Here is a 19,494-nt window from a genome sequence, read left to right on the forward strand (position 1 = left end):
AGGAGAGCGGGGATAAAAGGAGGGAGAGTGGAAGCTCAAGAGGAGAGCGGAGATAAAAGGAGGGAGAGCGGAGGCTCGAGAGGAGAGCGGGGATAAAAGGAGGGAGAGCGGAGACTCGAGAGGAGAGCGGGGATAAAAGGAGGGAGAGTGGAAGCTCAAGAGGAGAGCGGAGATAAAAGGAGGGAGAGCGGAGGCTCGAGAGGAGAGCGGGGATAAAAGGAGGGAGAGCGGAGACTCGAGAGGAGAGCGGGGATAAAAGGAGGGAGAGTGGAAGCTCAAGAGGAGAGCGGAGATAAAAGGAGGGAGAGCGGAGGCTCGAGAGGAGAGCGGGGATAAAAGGAGGGAGAGTGGAAGCTCAAGAGGAGAGCGGAGATAAAAGGAGGGAGAGCGGAGACTCGAGAGGAGAGCGGGGATAAAAGGAGGGAGAGTGGAAGCTCAAGAGGAGAGCGGAGATAAAAGGAGGGAGAGCGGAGACTCGAGAGGAGAGCGGGGATAATTAATTAAATATATTAAAAAATGCTAAATAGGAATGGCCGGGCAGGTGGTGTGTCGTAACTGCTGCATGTGGGAGTTTGTGGAGAGCAGCGAGATCCCAGGCAACCACATCTGCAGTAAGTGTCTGCAGCTCGAGGAACTTCGGCTCAGAGTTGTTGAGCTGGAGTCTGAGCTGCAGACATTGCGATGCATCAGGGAGGGGGAGAGTTATCTGGACACTTTGATCCAGGAGGCAGTCACACCCCTTAGGTTAGGTAGTAGTTTAAAGTTGGTCAGTGGTCAGTGACAGGAGGGTGTGACTGCGAGTCAGGCAGGTATGGGAACCCAGGATGCAGTGATGGAGGAGCCTCAGCCTTTGACCTTGTCCAACAGGTACGAGGTACTTGCTACCTGTGTGGATGAGAACAAAGACTGCAGGGAGGACGGGCAAACTGACCACGGCAACGTGGTACAGGAGGCCATTCAAGTGGGGGGGAGTAAAAAGGAATGTGGCACTGGTATGGGATAGTATAGTCAGGGGGATAGATACAGTTCTCTGCAGCCGCGACCGGGAGTCCCGAAGGCTGTGCTGCCTGCCCGGTGCCAGGGTTAAGGACATCTCCTCGCAGCTGGAAAAGAATTTGGAGCATGAGGGGGAGGATCCAATTGTCATGGTCTACATAGGAACCAATGATATAGGTAGAACTAGGAATGAGGTTCTGCTGAGGGAGTTTGAGGAGCTAGAGTCCAAATTAATAAGCAGAACCTCAAAGGTTCAAACCTGGATTACTACCTGAGCCACACGCAAATTGGCATCGGGTCAAACAGATCAGGGAGTTAAATGCGTGGCACAAAGAGTGGTGTGGGAGGCAGGGGTTTAGATTCATGGGGCACTGGCACCAGTACTGGGGAAAGAGGGAGCTGTTCCATTGGGACGGGCTCCACTTAAACCGGGCTGGGACCAGTGTCCTGGCGAATTGAACAACTAGGGCAGTAGATAGGGCTTTAAACTAAAAAAGTGGGGGTGAGGGTTCAGGTGCGGGAAATTTAAAAATCTAAAGAGCAAAGTCAAGGCCATAGAGCAGTGTAGTGATTTGGGTAAAGATAAGCAGAGTGTGTCAGGAAGGGACAGAGAGTTTAACAGTAATTGTGCATCAGGGAATAAGGTCAAATCAGGGAAAAATGGTAAAAAGTTAAAATTAAAGGCCCTTTATCTGAATGCATGAAGCAGTCTTAACAAGATAGACGAATTAATGGCACAAATAGAGATAAATGGGTTTGATCTAATAGCCATTACAGAGACGTGATTGCAAGGTGACCAAGGTTGGGAACTAAATATTCCAGGGTACTTGACGTTTTGAAAAGACAGGAAGAATGGAAAAGGAGGGAGTGCAGCCCTGATAATAAAGGATGACATAAGGACAGTGGTGAGAAAGGATCTTGGCTTGGAAGATCAGGAAGTAGAATCAGTCTGGGTGGAAATAAGAAATCACAAGGGGCAGAAAACACTGGGGGGAGTAGTTTATAGGCCTCCTAATAGTAGCTATGCCGTTGGACAGAGTATTAATCAAGAAATAATAGGAACTTGTAACAAAGGCGATGCAGTAATCATGGGGGATCTTTAATCTTCATACAGACTGGACAAAACAAATTGGCAAAAGTAGTTTGGAGGACGAGTTCATGGAATGTGTTTGAGACAGTTTCCTAGAACAATACATCGTGGAACCAACGAGCAAACAGGCTATTTTAGATCTTGCCTTGTGTAATGTGACTGGGTTAATTAGTAATCTCATAGTAAGGGATCCTCTGGTAAGAGTGATCACAATATGGTAGTATTTCACATTGAGTTTGAGAGTGACGTACTTAAGTCCGAAACTAGTGTCTTAAAATTAGATAAAGCCAATTATATAGGTATAAGGGGCAAGTTGGCTATGGGAGATTGGGAAATTAGATTAAGAGGTATGATGGTAGATAAGCAGTGGCAGACATTTAAAGAAATACTTCATAATTCTCAACGAATATACATTCCATTGAGAAATAACAACTCCACGGGAAAAGTGATCCATCCATGGCTAACTAAAGAAGTTAAAGATAGCATTAGATTAAACAAAGAGGCTTATAACGTGGCCAAGAACAGTAGTAAGGCTGAGGATTGGGAGAGTTTTAGAAACCAGCAAAGGATAACCAAAAAATTGATAAAGAGGGAGAAAATAGAATATGAGAGAAAACTATCAAGAAATATAAAAACAGATTGTAAGAGCTTCTACAAGTATGTAAACAGGAAGAGAGTAGCGAAAGTAAACAATGGTCCCTTAGAGGCAGAAACAGGAGAAATTATAATGGGGAATCAGGAAACGGCAGAGATGTGTAACAAACATTTTGTATCTGTCTTCACAGTAGAAGACACAAAAAACATACCAGAAATAGTGGGGCACCAAGGGTATAATGAGAGTGAGGAACTTAAAGTAATTAATATTAGTAAAGAAAACGTACTGGAGAAAATATTGGGACTAAAAGCCGACAAATCCTCTAGACCTGATGGCCTACATCCTAGGGTTTTAAAAGAGGTGGCTGCAGAGATAGTGGATGCATTGGTTGTGATCTTCCAAAATTCCCTAGATTCTAGATCGCTCCCAGTGGATTGGAAGGTAGCAAATGTAACCCCGCTATTCAAGAAAGGAGGGAGAGAGAAAACAGGGAACTACAGGCCAGTTAGCCTGACATCAGTTGTCAGGAAAATGCTAGAATCCATTATTAAGGAAGTGGTAACAGGGCACTTAGAAAATCATAATATGATTAGGCAGAGTCAACATGGTTTAAGAAAGGGAAATCGTGTATGACAAATTTATTAGAGGTTTTTGAGGATGTAACTAGCAGGGTAGATAAAGGGGAACCAGTGGATGTAGTATATTTGGATTTTCAAAAGGCATTCGATAAGGTACCACACGAAAGGTTGTTGCACAAGATAAGGGCTCCTGGGGTTGGGGATAATATATTAGCATGGATAGAGGATTGGTTAAAGGACAAAAAACAGAGAGTAGGAATAAACAGGTCATTTTCAGGTTGTCAGGCTGTAACTAGTGGGGTGCCGCAAGGATCAGTGCTTGGGCCTCAGCTATTTACAATCTATATTAATGACTTAGATGAAGAGACCGAATGTAATGTATCCAAATATACTGACGATACAAAGCTAGGTGGAAAAGTAAGCTGTCAGGAGGTCACAAAGAGTCTGCAAAGAGATATTGACAGATTAAGGGGGCAAGAAGGTGGCAGATGGAGTATAATGTGGGGAAATGTGAGGTTATACACTTTGGTAGGAAGAAAAGAAAAACAGAATATTTTTTAAATGGTGAGAAACTACTAAATGTTGGTGTTCAAAGGGATTTGGGTGTCCTTGTACACGAAACACAGAAACTTAACATGTAGGTACAGCAAGCAATTAGGAAGGCAAATAGTATGTTGGCCTTTATTGCAAGGGGGTTTGGAGTACAAGAGTAAGGAAGTCTTGCTGCAATTGTACAGGGCTTTGGTGAGACCACACCTGGAGTACTGCGTACAGTTTTTGTCTCTGTACCTAAGGAAGGATATACTTGCCTTGGAGGTGGTGCAACCAAGGTTCACTAGATTAATTCCTGGGATGAGGGGGTTGCCCTATGAAAAGAGATTGAGTAGAATGGGCCTATGCTCTCTGGAGTTTAGAAGAATGAGAGGTGATCTCATTGAACTATCTAAGATTCTAAGACAGCTTGACAGGATAGATGCTGAGAGGGTGTTTCCCCCGGCTGGAGAGTCTAGAACTAGGGGGCATAGTAGCAGGATAAGGGATCGGTCATTTAGGACTGAGATGAGGAGAAATTTCTTCACTCAGAGGGTGGTGAATCTCTGGAATTCTCTACCCCAGAGAGCTGTGGATTCTCAGTCATTGAGTATATTCAAGGCTAAGAGCGATAGATTTTTGGACTCTAAGGAAATCAAGGGATATGGGGATCAGGCGGGAAAGTGGAGTTGAATGGCGGAGCAGGCTCGAGAGGCAGTATGGCCTACTCCTGCTCCTATTTCTTATGTTTCTTATGTAACCTTCTATACTCAAGGGTTTCTTTTTGCTTTTTGTGGCTCAATACCACATCAGGTCACTGAGCTCAGCTAGCACGGGTTTCCCTGGGTCTTTCTTGGTGCCACAACACTGCACAGTCACAAATGTCCGCATTGTTACGGTACAGATTGTCAAGTAATAATAATAAAAACGCACAACTTTATCCCCATTGGTCCACGGTAGGTCATCAAGGTTGTCTGATTCAGTCACCAGCTGGAGGGCCGTGGAGTGGGGGATTGGTCAGTGGAATTCCAGCGCCCCCCCCCACAGGGAATCGAATCATGCGAGGGGTGGGGGAGCTAATCATGGGGCACGGCCCACCTGCCTATGGTGCAGTGTGTAGAGTTCGTCCCCCTACCTAGGGTTGCCAACCCTCCAGGATTGACCTGGAATTTCCAGGAATTGAAGATTAATCTCCAGGGTCCTGTGTGCAGCACCCGGGGAGAAAAATCATGGGGGTCAATAAATAACCTGTGTGTTTTTTTTCATTTTCTTTGAACACTTTCACTTATTAGTTATAAAAATAATGTAGATTGGGTGGGGTGGGAAAGGCTGTTTGACTGACAGTCAAAAATCATCAATTCAGGTAAGAAAGAGTCTGTTCGCTTTCCAAATGGTGTGGGAAGGTGGTGCACTGTAAGGATGGACGTCACCCCCACCTCACATCCTACCCCCACCCGTGCTGCAAATTGCACAGGACGTTCAGCAGTCGAACAGTTAAATAAAAGTCGGAAAGCTGTTTTGATTTGGTTTCAGAGCAATCAGGGCCTTAGAGGAAGGTGCAGTGAGAAACTGTGTACATAAAACTGGTTTAACCAGCTGCCCTACGGTACATAAAACAGCTCATCAAAGGCAAGAGGAAGGACTGAGCTAGTGATGTCAGAAGCTGAACTGGTTATGCCTTGTCTCAGTGAGCAGCTCTCTCACCACCGAGTCAGAAGGTCGTGGGTTCAAGTCCCACTCCAGAGACTTAAGCACACAATCCAGGCCGATACTCCCAGTGCAGTACTGAGGGAGTGCTGCACTGTCGGAGATGCCGTCTTTCAGATGAAACGTTAAACCGAGGCCCCGTCTGCCCTCTCAGGTGGATGTAAAAGATCCCACGGCCACTATTTAAAGAAGAGCAGGGGAGTTCTCTCCGGTGTTCTGGCCAATTTTTATCCTTCAACCAACATCATTAAAATAGACGATCCGATCATTTAATATTCATATATAGAAGCAAGTTCTTTCTTTAGTTTTATTTCTATGGTGAATTGTCCAATAAAATGTCAAATGGCCCCCATAGTCTCTGCTTTAATCACTAACTCTGGGAGTGCATTCCACAGCCTCACAAGCCTCCATGTAAAAAAGTTTCTCCTGCTTTCTGTCCTAAATCTATTACATCCATGCCCCCTTGTCCTAGACACCATCCCCCCCACTCCGCCCCATCCACTGGAAACATTCTATTTCTATCTACTCTATCTCATCCCTTCATAATTTTAAGCATTTCGATCAATCACTCCATAATCTCCTAACGAAAGAAACCCAAGTTTTTCCAAGTCTATTTTCGTCTATCATCCCAAGCGGCATCCTGGTGAATCTGTGCTGAACCCTCTCTATTGCCTCAATATCCTTCCTATAATGTGGAGCCCAATCCTGCACACAGTCCTCCAACTGTGGTCTTACTAAGGTTTATATAGATTCACCATTACATCTCGATTGGTATATTCTATATCTCTTGCCATAAAATCCAGTATTCCGTTAGCTTTTTTTATGGTCTTATCCACGTGAGCTGCCACTTTTATGTCTTTTGAACCTGAACCCTCAAATCCTCCACATCGTCCACCCACCCATTCAAATTATTACTTTTATTTTTTTTGCTAAGATGCACCACCTCACATTTACTGACACTGAATTCCACCTGCCACTTGTTTGCCCATTCTAAAAGAGAAAAAGACTTGCATTAAAAAGTGCCTTTCACGACCTCAGGACGTCAAATGCTTTACAGCCAATGAAGTGATTTTGAAGTGTAGTCACCATTGTAATGTAGGAAACGCGACAGCCAATTTGTGCACAGCAAGATCCCACAAACAGTAATGTGATAATGACCAGATAATTTTTTTTGTGATGTTGGTTGAGTGATAAATATTGGTCCTAGGAAACTGGGGAGAACTCCCCTGCTCTTCTTCAAATAGTGCTACAGGATCTCCTGAGATTGTAGACAGTTTAACATCTCATCCAAAAGACGGCACCTCCGACAATGCAGCACTCTCTCAGTACTGCACCGGGAGTGTCAGCCTAAATTTCTGTGCTTTAATCTGTGGAGTGGGACTCGAACTCCCCCACCTTCTAACTCAGAGGTAAGGGTGCTTCCACTGAGCCAAGGCTGACACATTGGACCAGCTTATCAGTATTCCCTTACAGCTTCCTTTGGTTCATATCTCTATACCTAGGGTTGCCAACCCTCCAGGATTGTCCTGGAATCTCCAGGGATTAAAGATTATTCTCCAGGATACTGCTTCAAGGAACCCGGGAGAAAATTCAGAGTGGTGTTAAAATAAATTGTGTAACTTTTTCATTTCCTTTGACCACTTTTCTTTATTAGTTATAAAAATATTGAAGTTGGGGAAAAAGGCTGTTTGACTGACAATCAAGATTCTTCCAATGGGGTAATGGAGTCTGTTTGCTTTCCAGTTGGCGTGGGAAGGCGGTGTGTCACGAGGATGGATGTGTCAGGTGACCAATGGTGGGAGTGAGGGGATGGGGCAGTTAGAGGTGCAAAGTCATGTGATGAAACCTCCTGGAATACATCCAACCAGAGTTGGCAACCCTATCTATACCATGCAATATTTTGTGGACCTCAGTGAAGTGCCTTCCCCTCAACCACTTTCTTCCTGGACTGTAGAACTTAAGCTTCTCTTAACTGAAGTTCTTCGAATGCAAGTTACAATACTCTGCCTTCCGAACGTCCTAACCACTCTCCAAAGGAAAGCTTAACTAACAGAAACAGAAATATATCGCCGTTCCTTCATCGTCGCTGGGTCAAAATCCTGGAACTCCCTTCCTAACAGCACTGTGGGAGAACCTTCACCACACGGACTGCAGCGGTTCAAGAAGGCGGCTCACCACCACCTTCTCAAGGGCAATTAGGGATGGGCAATAAATGCCGGCCTCGCCAGCGACGCCCACATCCCATGAACGAATAAAAAAAAACAACTTAAATTTTAGATCCAGTGGGCATTGAGCCAATGTTATCAATTATTTAAATTAATCTAATTAAACAGAACTGAATAAATTAGCTAGAATATTTCGAAGGCTGCATCCTGTGCACATTGGGACCCTAAGTGGGGTGGGAACTTGGCAAGTCATCCAGGATACCAGGGTTACTGTACACAATTGGTGTTGTGGGATGGTGTCTCTTCCATCTAACATGATGTCCTGGGGGGAAGTTTTGTTGAACGCTGTACTGAGGCAGGTTGAGATGTCGATGCATTGAGCAACAATGGTGTAGGACACAGAGCGAGCGAGAGAGAGAGAGAGAGAAAGACTTGCACTTATATAGCACCTTTTACAACCTCAGGACGTAACAAAGCATTTTACAGCCAATGAGGTACTTTTGAAGTGTAGTCACTGTTATAATGTAGCAGCCAATTTTGCACACAGCAAGGTCCCACAAACAGCAATGTGATAATGACCAGATCATCTGTTTTTTAGTGATGTTGGCTGAGGGATAAATATTGGCCAGGACACCGGAGAGAACTCCCCTGCTCTTCTTCGAAATAATGGCCGTGGGATCTTTTATGTCCACCTGAGAGGGCAGACGAGGCCTGATTTAATGTCTCATCCAAAAGACGGCACTTCTGACAGTGCAGCACTCCCTCAGTATTGCACTGGGAGTGTCAGCGTAGATTTTGTGCTAAAGTCTCTGGAGTGGGGTTTGAACCCACAACCTTCTGATTTAGAGGTGAGAGCCCTGGCACACACAGCTATTTAAAAAAATAACTGACTGTTAGTTTGCCGGCCGTACACAGTGGATGTTGAAGAATCCCGAGCGGAGCAGGCCTGACACCTGCCCCATTCGTCACAGTTCAATTTCTGTGAGGGGACCTCAAATAGGCATTAGGCCCCTCATTGACCGATGTAAAGGACCTAACGCCTGGCCCTACCCAATTTCTGGTCAGATGTTTTTCCAGGCATCCTTGGGCCGCAGGACATTGGTCCCTGAATTTGGGCCTTGTTTAGAGCACAAAAAGGTCCAATTTCTACCCCACAGTTTCTATTCCTGACCGTGTTAACTGCTTGTTGGGGTAAACCTTAAATACCTTGGCCAAGTGGCTGTTAGTCACATGTGAGCCTAGACAATCCAGCTATTCAACTGGAGGGCCATCATAACTGGGACCCAATCCTGTCTTTACCCAGTGTCCACTTCAAGCACACGTCACTGAGTAACCGCCAGGAGCAGGAGCCCTGGCTGACGTTCCTCTTCTAACCTAGGGTACTGTAGCCAGTTGCAGCGTCAGCAGAGATCAGCGCAGATCGGGAATCGAACCAGTGAACCCTCCTCGCTCTGTATAGCTCAGCTATTCACTGAATAAACTCACTGAGCCATCAGAGGAGTCGTCAGTGGTTGGTTTAATTAAACAAACCCCGAAGAATAGCGATTAATGTTTAACATTCCCTTGTTTTCTTTCTGTTAAGGAGCTGCTAACGCAGAACATTTGGATCCACTTCTTTCTCTCCTTCCGATTCTCCGAATTCTCTGGGATGATGGCGGGGTAACTACAATTGACCTCAGTGCCCCTGGGCTAGGGAGGAGGGAAAAAAATCAGCCAGGATTCCCGCTCCTAATCGCTAACCCGTAACTCCTGCTGCAAGGTGTGTGTGTGAATGGTTGCTGGATGAGGACCGAATCAGCCTCTGTTACCCCAGTGCACCCCCCCCCACCACATCCCCACCAAGGCCTCTGCCACCCACAAACCCCTCCCAAACCCACCCCCACCCCCGATGACTCACCTGACTGCCTGCCTCAAGGTTGCCAGATCTTTGTGGGGCGGGAGCCGGCCTCAGTTTGCCTGTTCCGAGCAGGCAGCTCTCCAGCAGAATGTTAATGAGGCCATGCCGTTAAAATCGACCGGCCCCTCCCAGGGTAACTCCCGCACCGGGAGCGCGGCTCATCCAGGAGGCTTACAGCCCGGGAGTTCAAATCCCCACTCAGGTCTCCACTACCTGCAGCCACTGAGCTGATTCTTTATTCATCTATTGGTACAAGCACGTACCTCGCCATGGAATTCCACCCCAGGAGGACTCAGTAGGGCTGATTTGATGAAATTGGCCTCCTTAGGGGGCGTCGACCCAGCCAGACCTGGAGTACACCTGGTGGCGACGCACCTGTCATATCCCGATGAGCTCTCCCACAGGTGAGGCTTACCGCTGGGAGTAAGTATTCGTAAAATCAGCCCTGATGCCCTTGAGGAGGGGTCGGGACCTCCTTGAGCTTCACAGACCTTTCGGATGGGACATTAAACCGAGGCGCCTCCTGCTCTCTCAGGTGGATGTAAAATATCCCATTTGAACTATTTCGAAGAAGAGCGGGGGATTTCTCCCCAGTGGCCTGGGGCCAATATTTACCCCTCAACCAACATCACTAACAACAGATTATCTGCTCATTTTTCACATTGCTGTTTGTGGGATCTTGCTGTGTGCAAATTGGCTGCTGCGTTTCCTACATTACAACAGTGACTACACTTCAAAAAAATACTTAATTGGCTGTAAAGCACTTTGGGACATCCTGAGGTCATGAAAGACGCTATATAAATGCAAGTCTTTCTATTGGTAAAGGAGTGGAAAATTAAGTCTTCCATTGATAAGTTTTGAAAGGCAAGTGCCATAATCAACCTCTTTTAAAAAATCAAACAGATATAAAAGAAATGTGATTAACCGAACAGTCTTTTGTGTGTACTATTTCTGTGCGGAGTGCTAGGAGCTGAACTAACACACACAGCTGAAGTGACAGGATTTCTTAAGCTATTCAAGTTAATCGCTGTACCTTTACTGTTAATGATCAAGTTCTCTCTTAGTGTCACTGAGCTAACTCCCCAGCACCACTGTCACTACCTGCCAGTTATTCTTTAAGTAAAACTATTTTTTAGGAAATGCAGCAGAAATGGAGAGAACAAAACAAAGGATTTGCCTCTCCCAGGAGATTACATGACTGCGGGGGTAGGAGGGAGGTGGGAGAGAGGGAAGAAGTGTTTAGTCATGATGGTCCGGCCAGCATGGTGTGTTGGGCAGGCTTGATGGACCAGTTGGTCTTTTCCTACATAAGAAATAGGAGCAGGAGTAGGCTGTACGGCCCCTCGAGCCTTCTCCACCATTCAATAAAATCATGGCTGATCTTCGACCTCAACTCCACTTTCCCACCCTATCCCCATATCCCTTGATTCCCTTAGAGTCCAAAAATCTATCGATCTCAGTCTTGAATATACTCAACGACTGTGCATCCACCACCCTCTGGGTTAGAGAATTCCAAATATTCATGACCCTCTGAGTGAAGAAATTCCTCCCCATTTCAGTCCTAAATGTCCGACCCCTTATCCTGAGACTATGTCCCCTAGTTCTAGACGCTCCAGCCAGGTGAAACATCCTCTCAGCATCTACCCTGTCAAGTCCACTTAGAATCTTATATGCTTCAATGAGATCACCTCTCATTCTTCTAAACTCCAGAGAGTATAGGCCCATTCTACTCAATCTCTCCTCGTAGGACAACCCTCTCATTCCAGGATGAGGAATTCCTGCCCGTCAATTTTGTATGTTTGTATGTTCATAAATGATCTTCTTGGGCCAATGGTCTGGTGTCACTGGGCTAGGGAAGGAGTTAAAATCAGGAGGAGTTAAAATTAAAAGTACCAACCATACAAGCACTTTACATTTTGAAAAATAATCCATTGGACACCTGCTGGAAAGTGAGTTTGTGTCAACATCGGGTGAGGACAGGATTGGGGCTCAGCAGAGATCCCTTCCCATGGATGAATAGCCTACCAACAGCCATTGTCGGGCTCACACATGAAGAATAGCAACTGAGTGCGGGGAAGGCCGGGTGCTTGTGAAGACCCCACCCCGCAATTATATAGCCTGTAATACAGTCAATCCCCGTTAAATGAACAACATCTTTGGCCCAAACTTTATTCCAAGTAAGTATCAGCAATGCTTCTTTTCTCAGACTGCTGAGGAAGCTGGACAGTGTAGGAGGAAGTGCCTTCACTTTAAAGGACTCTCCCCATCTCCGTAATAGTGAAAAAATACTTTTAAATCTCCTGGTGGCTCTTCACTGCGTTGAAATGAAGACTCATCGCCCCAACTCCTATACTTAACTCATTTTTTCCCCTGTTCTCAAACTGTGGCACTCCTCCCCTCTCAATCTTTCTTTCATCCTACAACCAACAGGTTTTTAACACACAAGCTTGGCAAACCCTAACCACTACTACATCATTTAACTGGCCCTCTCTCCTACTCTTTTCAGTCTTGATGGCATCTTACACTATGGGCGTTGGCCCATCATTGGGTGTCTCAATAATAAAAGAAAAATAACCCGTCACTTCAGTTCTCCCCCAATATCAGGGGGGCTGTTCTGCCGACATCTGTCATTGATAGAACACGGAATGGAACAGGAGATCTGGAACTTATCCAATGAACAACTGCTTAGGTTCTGCTTAGACCACGACCAATCTGGGAGAGGCTGGTACCTGCTGAGGGCAGAGTAGTAGCTAGTAGAGTAGTATCCCGCTACTGCCATATCCTGGCTTGTTTCCTTTGAGGTCTGTACTCAGACCTTAGCTGACCATCTGTATGATTACCTAGGGTGCACCCATACCTGATGTCAGGTGACAGCAGTAGACCGAAGGAGACCTGAAGTGCTGTCATCTCCCCGGGACTGAAATACAGGAAGGAAATTAAAGTCTGCTACCAGGCAAGAGATTTGAAACGAAGGCAGTTTTATTGTTTCATGGATGGGGAGTTCTTTATATTGCAAACAGTCCCTCTCTTTTGCCCCTCCACACCAATGGATTGGTTCCCAAATGTAAAGTGTTTTTATTATTGGCACTTTCAATTTGTTGCATTATTTTTGTAGAATTTAGAAGTAGATGAGATTGTGTTAACTCACTACCCCATGGACTGGGAGCTGGTAGGGTCACCCCTCCAATTCCAAACACAAATTCAAGGTCTCCCTTTGCCTACTCTTCTGTCACAAAGTCTGTGTTTTGTTCGAGAATATGCAGGTAATATCTATATCTCTGTTATGTCTGTGTACATATGTCTTTTGCAGAAACATAGGAAAAGGATTCAGCCATTCAGCCCCTTGAGCTTAGAGAAGTTATGACAAACTTGAATACCACCTTGGTAAGACCACACTTAGAGTACTGTGTACAGTTCCGGTCTCCATAATTACAAAAAGGACATAGAGGCACTGATGAAAGTGCAAAAAAGATTTATAAGGATGATACCAGAACTGAGAGGGTACAACTATCAGGAAAGACTGAAAAGACTGGGGCTCTTTTCTAGAGAGAAGACCGAGAGGTGACCTGATAGAGATTTTTAACATTATGAAGGCGTTCGATAGGGTAGACGTAGAGAAGGTGTTACCACTTGTGGGGGAGACCAAAACTAGGGGCCATAAATGTAAGGTAGTCATTAATAAATCCAATAGGGAATTCAGGAGAAACTTCTTTACCCAGAGAGTGGTGAGAATGTGGAACTCGCTCCCACATGGAGTAGTTGAGGTGAATGGCGTAGATGCATTTAAGGGGAAGCTGGATAAATACATGAGGGAAAAAGCAATAGAAGGATATCCTGAAAGGGTGAGATGAAATAAGGTGGGAGGAGGCTCGTGTGGAGCATAAACACCGGCATAGACTAGTTGGGCCGAATGGCCTTTTCCTGTGCTGTAAATTCTATGTAATTCCACCATTCAGTTAGATCATGGCTGATCTGTACATCAACTCTATTTATCCACCTTAGCTCCATATCCCTCAATACTCTTACCCAACAAGAATCTAATGATCTCAGAATTGAAGATCAAGTTCCAGGTTTCCACTACTCTTTGTGTGAAAATTATATTAATAAACTACACAAAAGCTGGTAATTAAGGAATTTGGATCTTTTACTCTCTGTTATTCTAACATTCTGAGGTAGCAGTAAAGATTCACCATGCTAGTCCCAGTATTTGCTGGAAGCCCATTAACTTGAACAGATGCAAATTAACAGGCTGGCGATGAGCAGTTTTGTGATACACACCCCCCGCACCTGCTGCCCAGCAGACTTTTGCCCCATAGTCATTTTTTTAGGCAGGAGAAGACCATTGGCCTATTTAGCCAACCTTTCCAAACCTCCCATTAGGTTCCTTCGAGTGCTGCACTGTCGGAGGCGCCGTCTTTCGGATGAGACGTTAAACCGAGGCCCCATCTGCCCTCTTGGGCGGACGTAAAAGATCCCACAGCCACTATTCGAAGAAGAGCAGGGGAGTTCTCCCCGGTGTCCTGGTCAATATTTATCCCTCAACCAACACCACTGAAAACAGATTATGTGGTTATTTATCTTATTGCTGTTTGTGGGATCTTGCTGTGCACAAATTGGCTGCCGCGTTTCCTACATTACAACAGTGACTACACTTGAAAAGTACTTCATTGGCTGTAATGCGCTTTGGGACGTCCTGAGGTCATGAAAGGCGCTATATAAATGCAAGCTCTTTCTTTTCTTTCTTTCAATCACAACTATGCAGTAGCCAAAAAAAGGCATCTGCTCAGAACCAAGGAGAAGCTCCAGGTGTGTGGTGAGCTTGGTGATTTCAGGGTGGTGTTAAGATTGCTTCAGCTGCCCCACCATGGTCGAATATCCTTCTGGCAATCATTGCCAAAGTTTGTACTTGAAGATTAACCGTACAAATGAGCCTGTGTAAATGTACCCCAGTGAGAGTCAGTGGAGCGTAAATCTGTCTTGGGGGTTAACGCAAAACGGGTGATAGCGAATCGGCAGCCCGTTTTACACCCCGCCCGTTTTCCTGCACTGCCCAACACAGATTTATAGAGCTCGGTGTATTTAAGAGAGGAAGGGATTAAACTGGGACTGTCATGCAGCAAGAAGCAGTAAATTGGTGCTGTGTATATTGCAGCCAGTCAAGGGTTGTTCTGTGGTAATTTTAAGTACACTTTGTGTTGTTAAATGAAAGAAAATACTAAATCTCGTACTATTCCTGTTTATTTAATTCTGAGCTCACGGACATGCAGAGCACAATCACTCCTGTAGGGTTATGGAGCTGGATCAATGCAGGCAATTGCATAAGAAAGATGATTTAACAGGTTTAGAAAGAAAGGGGGACTCTTGGGCTGTGAGACAGCAGATTGAAAAGACTCTGTACACACCTGCAGTACGTTCACTGTCAGTGTGAGACTGCCTGAGCTCCCTCTCACATTTACAATCAGCCTCCCGAACGTGCAGAATGTTGAATGTATGCCTCGTGGCAGTAACAGAATAATTAGCTGAAAGATTGTTTTAACGCACGAGTTCCTGGTCGTAGTGTTTACCTTTTAAATTTTTTAAAAATAGGATGCATTTGTGCTGAGGGTTTTCTTTGCATTTCTCGTGCTTTATTCTATCCCCCCCGCCTCATTTTCTCCCCTTTTCTCTGGAGGGATCCCTCTAGAACCTCATTCTTGATACCATACAGGACCAAGGGAGACTACTGTGGCCCATCTGGCTGGTCTCACCCATGTAGCTGTTCTTCATTACATTACAACAGCAACAACATCTTGCATTTATATAGTGCCTTTAATGTAGTAAAACATCCAAGTCCTGTTCACCCATCATTCCCTGTGCTCGGTGATCGACATTGGCTCCCAGTCCGGCAATAACTCGATTTTAAAATTCCCATCCTTGTTTTCAAATCCCTCCATGGTGTCGCCCCTCCCTATCTCTGTAACCCCTCCATGGCCTCGCCCCTCCCTATCTCTGTAACCCCCTCCATGGCCTCGCCCCTCCCTATCTCTGTAACCCTCCATTGCCTCACCCCTCCCTATCTCTGTAACCCCTCCATTGCCTCGCCCCTCCCTATCTCTGTAACCCCTCCATGGCGTCGCCCCTCCCTAGCTCCGTAACCCCCTCCATGGCCTCGCCCCTCCCTATCTCTGTAACCTCCTCCATGGCCTCACCCCTCCCTATCTCTGTAACCTCCTCCATGGCCTCGCCCCTCCCTATCTCTGTAACCCTTCCATGGCCTCGCCCCTCCCTATCTCTGTAACCCTTCCATGGCCTCGCCCCTCCCTATCTCTGTAACCCTTCCATGGCCTCACCTCTCCCTATCTCTATAACCTCCTCCATGGCCTTGCCCCTCCCTATCTCTGTAACCTCCTCCAGCCCTACAACCCTCCGAGATCTCTGCGCTCCTCCAACTCTGGCTTCTTGCGCATCCCCATCTTCCTTCACTCCACCATTGGCGGCCGTGCCTTCAGCTGCCTGGGCCCTAAGCTCTGGAATTCCCTCCCTAAACCTCTCCACCTCTCTCTCCTCCTTTAAGATGCTCCTTAAAACCTCCCTCTTTGACCAAGCTTTTGGACACTTGTCCTAATAACTCTTTATGTGGCTCAGTGTCAAATTTTGTTTCATTTACACTCCTGTGAAGCGCCTTGGGACATTTTACTATGTTGGAGGTGCTGTATAAATGCGAGTTGTTGTTATCGTCAGGGTTTAAGAAGGCGTTTGCCTCTCACGAGTGGGACCGTTTAAAAGTTCTAAGCCAAAGAATTCCAAACTGCAGTCTGTGGGCCACTTGTAGCCAGGCCTCGAGCCGTGGCAATACCGCACCTGAGGCCCGAGCAACCCTGTCCTATTTGAGCTTAATATTTCTTACCCGCTGGTTTGTCCTGTTTGTATTTTGTGGGTCTGGAGGTTTGGGAAAGGGTTGTTCTTGGTGCTGTTATCCTAAAATCAGAACATCGAGATCTGTTAGTATCAGCAACTTGAATTGTACGAGAACTATATTTGTCAGCCGTGGCTCAGTGGGGAGCACTGTTGCCTGAGTTGGAAGGTCATGGGTTCAAATCCCATTTCAGAGACTTGAGCACATAATCCAGACTGACACTCCAGTACAGCACTGAGGGTGCGCTGCACTGTCGGAGGTGCCGTCTTTCAGATGAGATGTTAAAACGAGGCCCCGTCTGCCCTCTCAGGTGGACGTAAAAGATCCCATGGCACTATTTCAAAGAAGAGCAGGGGAGTTCTCCCCGGTGTCCTGGGGCCAATATTTATCCCTCAACCAACATCACTAAAACAGATAATCTGGTCGTTATCACATTGCTGTTTGTGGGACCTTGCTGTGCATAAATTGGCTGTCGCCGTTTCCTACATTAAAACAGTGACTACACTTCAAAAGTACTTTATTGGCTGTAAAGCACTTTGGGATGCCCTGAGGTTGTGAAAGGCGCTATAAATGCAAGTCTTTCTTTATTAATGGAAACAAGGGCTTAAACTTAAATATGTGGCCCTCAAGGCTTCATATTGCACACAAATAAACAGCATAGACAACCTGTTTTAAATCTTTGAAATTAACTTTTATGCCACAAGTACAAGTGTATCTGTGGCGGATTATATCCAAAACAGATGTCTTCTTGACTCCTGAGGTTGCGGAATATATCACGTGTCACACATCAGTATGCACACATGATTGTCTCACTTGTTCAGGTGCACACGGTGATTTAAAGGATTAAAGTGCGCCATGTAGTATAGTCCTGAGTCTCACTGGACAGAAAGTCCCAGGTTCGTTCCATGCTTTCTGTAATGTGACAGAGCAGGGACACGATCATCGGCCTGAGCACTCCCGGGCGAAGGAGCAGGAAAAAAGATCAGCCAATGACCCCCGCCCCCGCTGGAAAGTGCAAATGTGCGGACATTGAGCGAGGACGGGATTAGGCTCTGCTGTAATACGTCGGCAGCACTCACTGTATAACCTTACACGTTAAGAATGGTCACTTGGCTGCGATATTGAAGGCTGCCGTCGTACCTATGAAAGAAGCATAAAAGAAAGAACTTGCATTTATATCGCACATTTCACAACCTCAGGATGTCCCAAAGCGCTTTACAACCAATGAAGTACTTTTGAAGTGTAGTCACTGTTGCAATGTAGGAAACGCGGCAGCCAATTTGCGCACAGCAAGATCCCACAAACAGCAATGTGATAATTTCCAGATAATCTGTTTTACTGGGGAGAAATATTGGCCCAGGACATTATGGAACAAAGCCCAGCATGTGTCAACACATTCAGGTGTGAGGTGGGGGGAATGTGGGTGGAAAAATCTACTCCAAGAAATTATTGACCCCCAGTTGCTGTGTTAATAATAAGTAAATAAGAAGCAAAAGAATGTCTGAAAGTACCAGCTATAACTCAATTCAGGAAAATGTCTGAGAAGCAGGGAATGAAAGGAGAAATCTGCAAATTGCTGGAAATCTTTTGTTCCTGGGACACACATTGCAAATCTTCCTATAACCACATTCTGGGACCTGGCGTGTGTTAAACAATATATTTCTTTATTGTAATATTTATGAGGAGTAATTTAATGATTCGCATTCCTGACACAGAACTACACCAGCCAGGGACAGATCCTGTGAAATTGGGTAGGTGCCCCCACAATTATCTGGCCATTGGATGACATTTCACGGAGACCTCCTCCCGAGTTCCTGATTCACACTCTCGGTGGGTCAAGCTGCACCCTGGGAGTGCACGTCCGTAAAATTACCCCATACAGTAAAACATTTGGACTCAGCTGGTCCATCGAGCCTGCTGCACAGAACCACGATGCCTGGAGCATCGTGATTAGGTGCCTATACCCACCAGCTCACATACCCACCAGCTCACATACCCACCAGCTCACATACCCACCAGCTCACATACCCACCAGCTCACATACTCCACCAGGTCACTAACCCACCAGCTCACATACCCACCAGCTCACATACCCACCAGCTCACTAACCGACCAGGTCACTAACCCACCAGCTCACTAACCCAGCAGCTCACATACCCACCAGCTCACATACCCACCAGCTCACTAACCGACCAGGTCACTAACCCACCAGCTCACTAACCCAGCAGCTCACATACCCACCAGCTCACATACCCCACCAGCTCAATAACCCACCAGCTCACATACCCACCAGCTCACATACCCACCAGCTCACATACCCACCAGCTCACATACCCACCAGCTCACTAACCCACCAGCTCACATACCCACCAGCTCACTAACCCACCAGCTCACTAACCCACCAGCTCACATACCCACCAGCTCACTAACCCACCAGCTCACTAACCCACCAGTTCACATACCCACCAGCTCACATACCCACCAGCTCACTAACCCACCAGCTCACTAACCCACCAGCTCACACCCACCAGCTCACTAACCCACCAGCTCACATACCCACCAGCTCACTAACCCACCAGCTCACTAACCCACCAGGTCACATACCCATCAGCTCACATACCCACCAGCTCACATACCCACCAGTTCACATACCCACCAGCTCACTAACCCACCAGCTCACTAACCCACCAGCTCACATACACACCAGCTCACTAACCCACCAGGTCACTAACCCATCAGCTCACATACCCACCAGGTCACTAACCCACCAGGTCACTAACCCACCAAGTCACCAACCCACCAGCTCACATACCCACCAGCTCACATACCCACCAGCTCACTAACCCACCAGTTCACATACCCACCAGCTCACCAACCCACCAGGTCACATACCCACCAGCTCACTAACCCACCAGCTCACTAACCCACCAGCTCACTAACCCACCAGCTCACTAACCCACCAGGTCACTAACCCACCAGCTCACATACCCACCAGGTCACTAACCCACCAGCTCACTAACCCACCAGCTCACTAACCCAC

The 19,494-nt window shown here is 46.3% G+C and overlaps 1 long non-coding RNA gene across 2 annotated transcripts in view; it reads right to left on the reverse strand.

The window, feature by feature from the left end:
• The window catches only part of LOC137300444 (uncharacterized), an 83,269-nt gene extending 66,600 nt beyond the window's left edge, over nucleotides 1-16,669 (reverse strand). For both annotated transcript variants that reach the window (XR_010958092.1, XR_010958091.1), the window contains exon 1: nucleotides 16,446-16,669. This is a non-coding gene — a long non-coding RNA (uncharacterized lncRNA). The remainder of the gene's footprint in view (nucleotides 1-16,445) is intronic.
• Nucleotides 16,670-19,494: the final 2,825 nt, after the last annotated feature.

This window comes from Heptranchias perlo, chromosome 31 (genome assembly GCF_035084215.1).
Source record: "Heptranchias perlo isolate sHepPer1 chromosome 31, sHepPer1.hap1, whole genome shotgun sequence".
Taxonomy (NCBI): Eukaryota; Metazoa; Chordata; class Chondrichthyes; order Hexanchiformes; family Hexanchidae; genus Heptranchias; species Heptranchias perlo.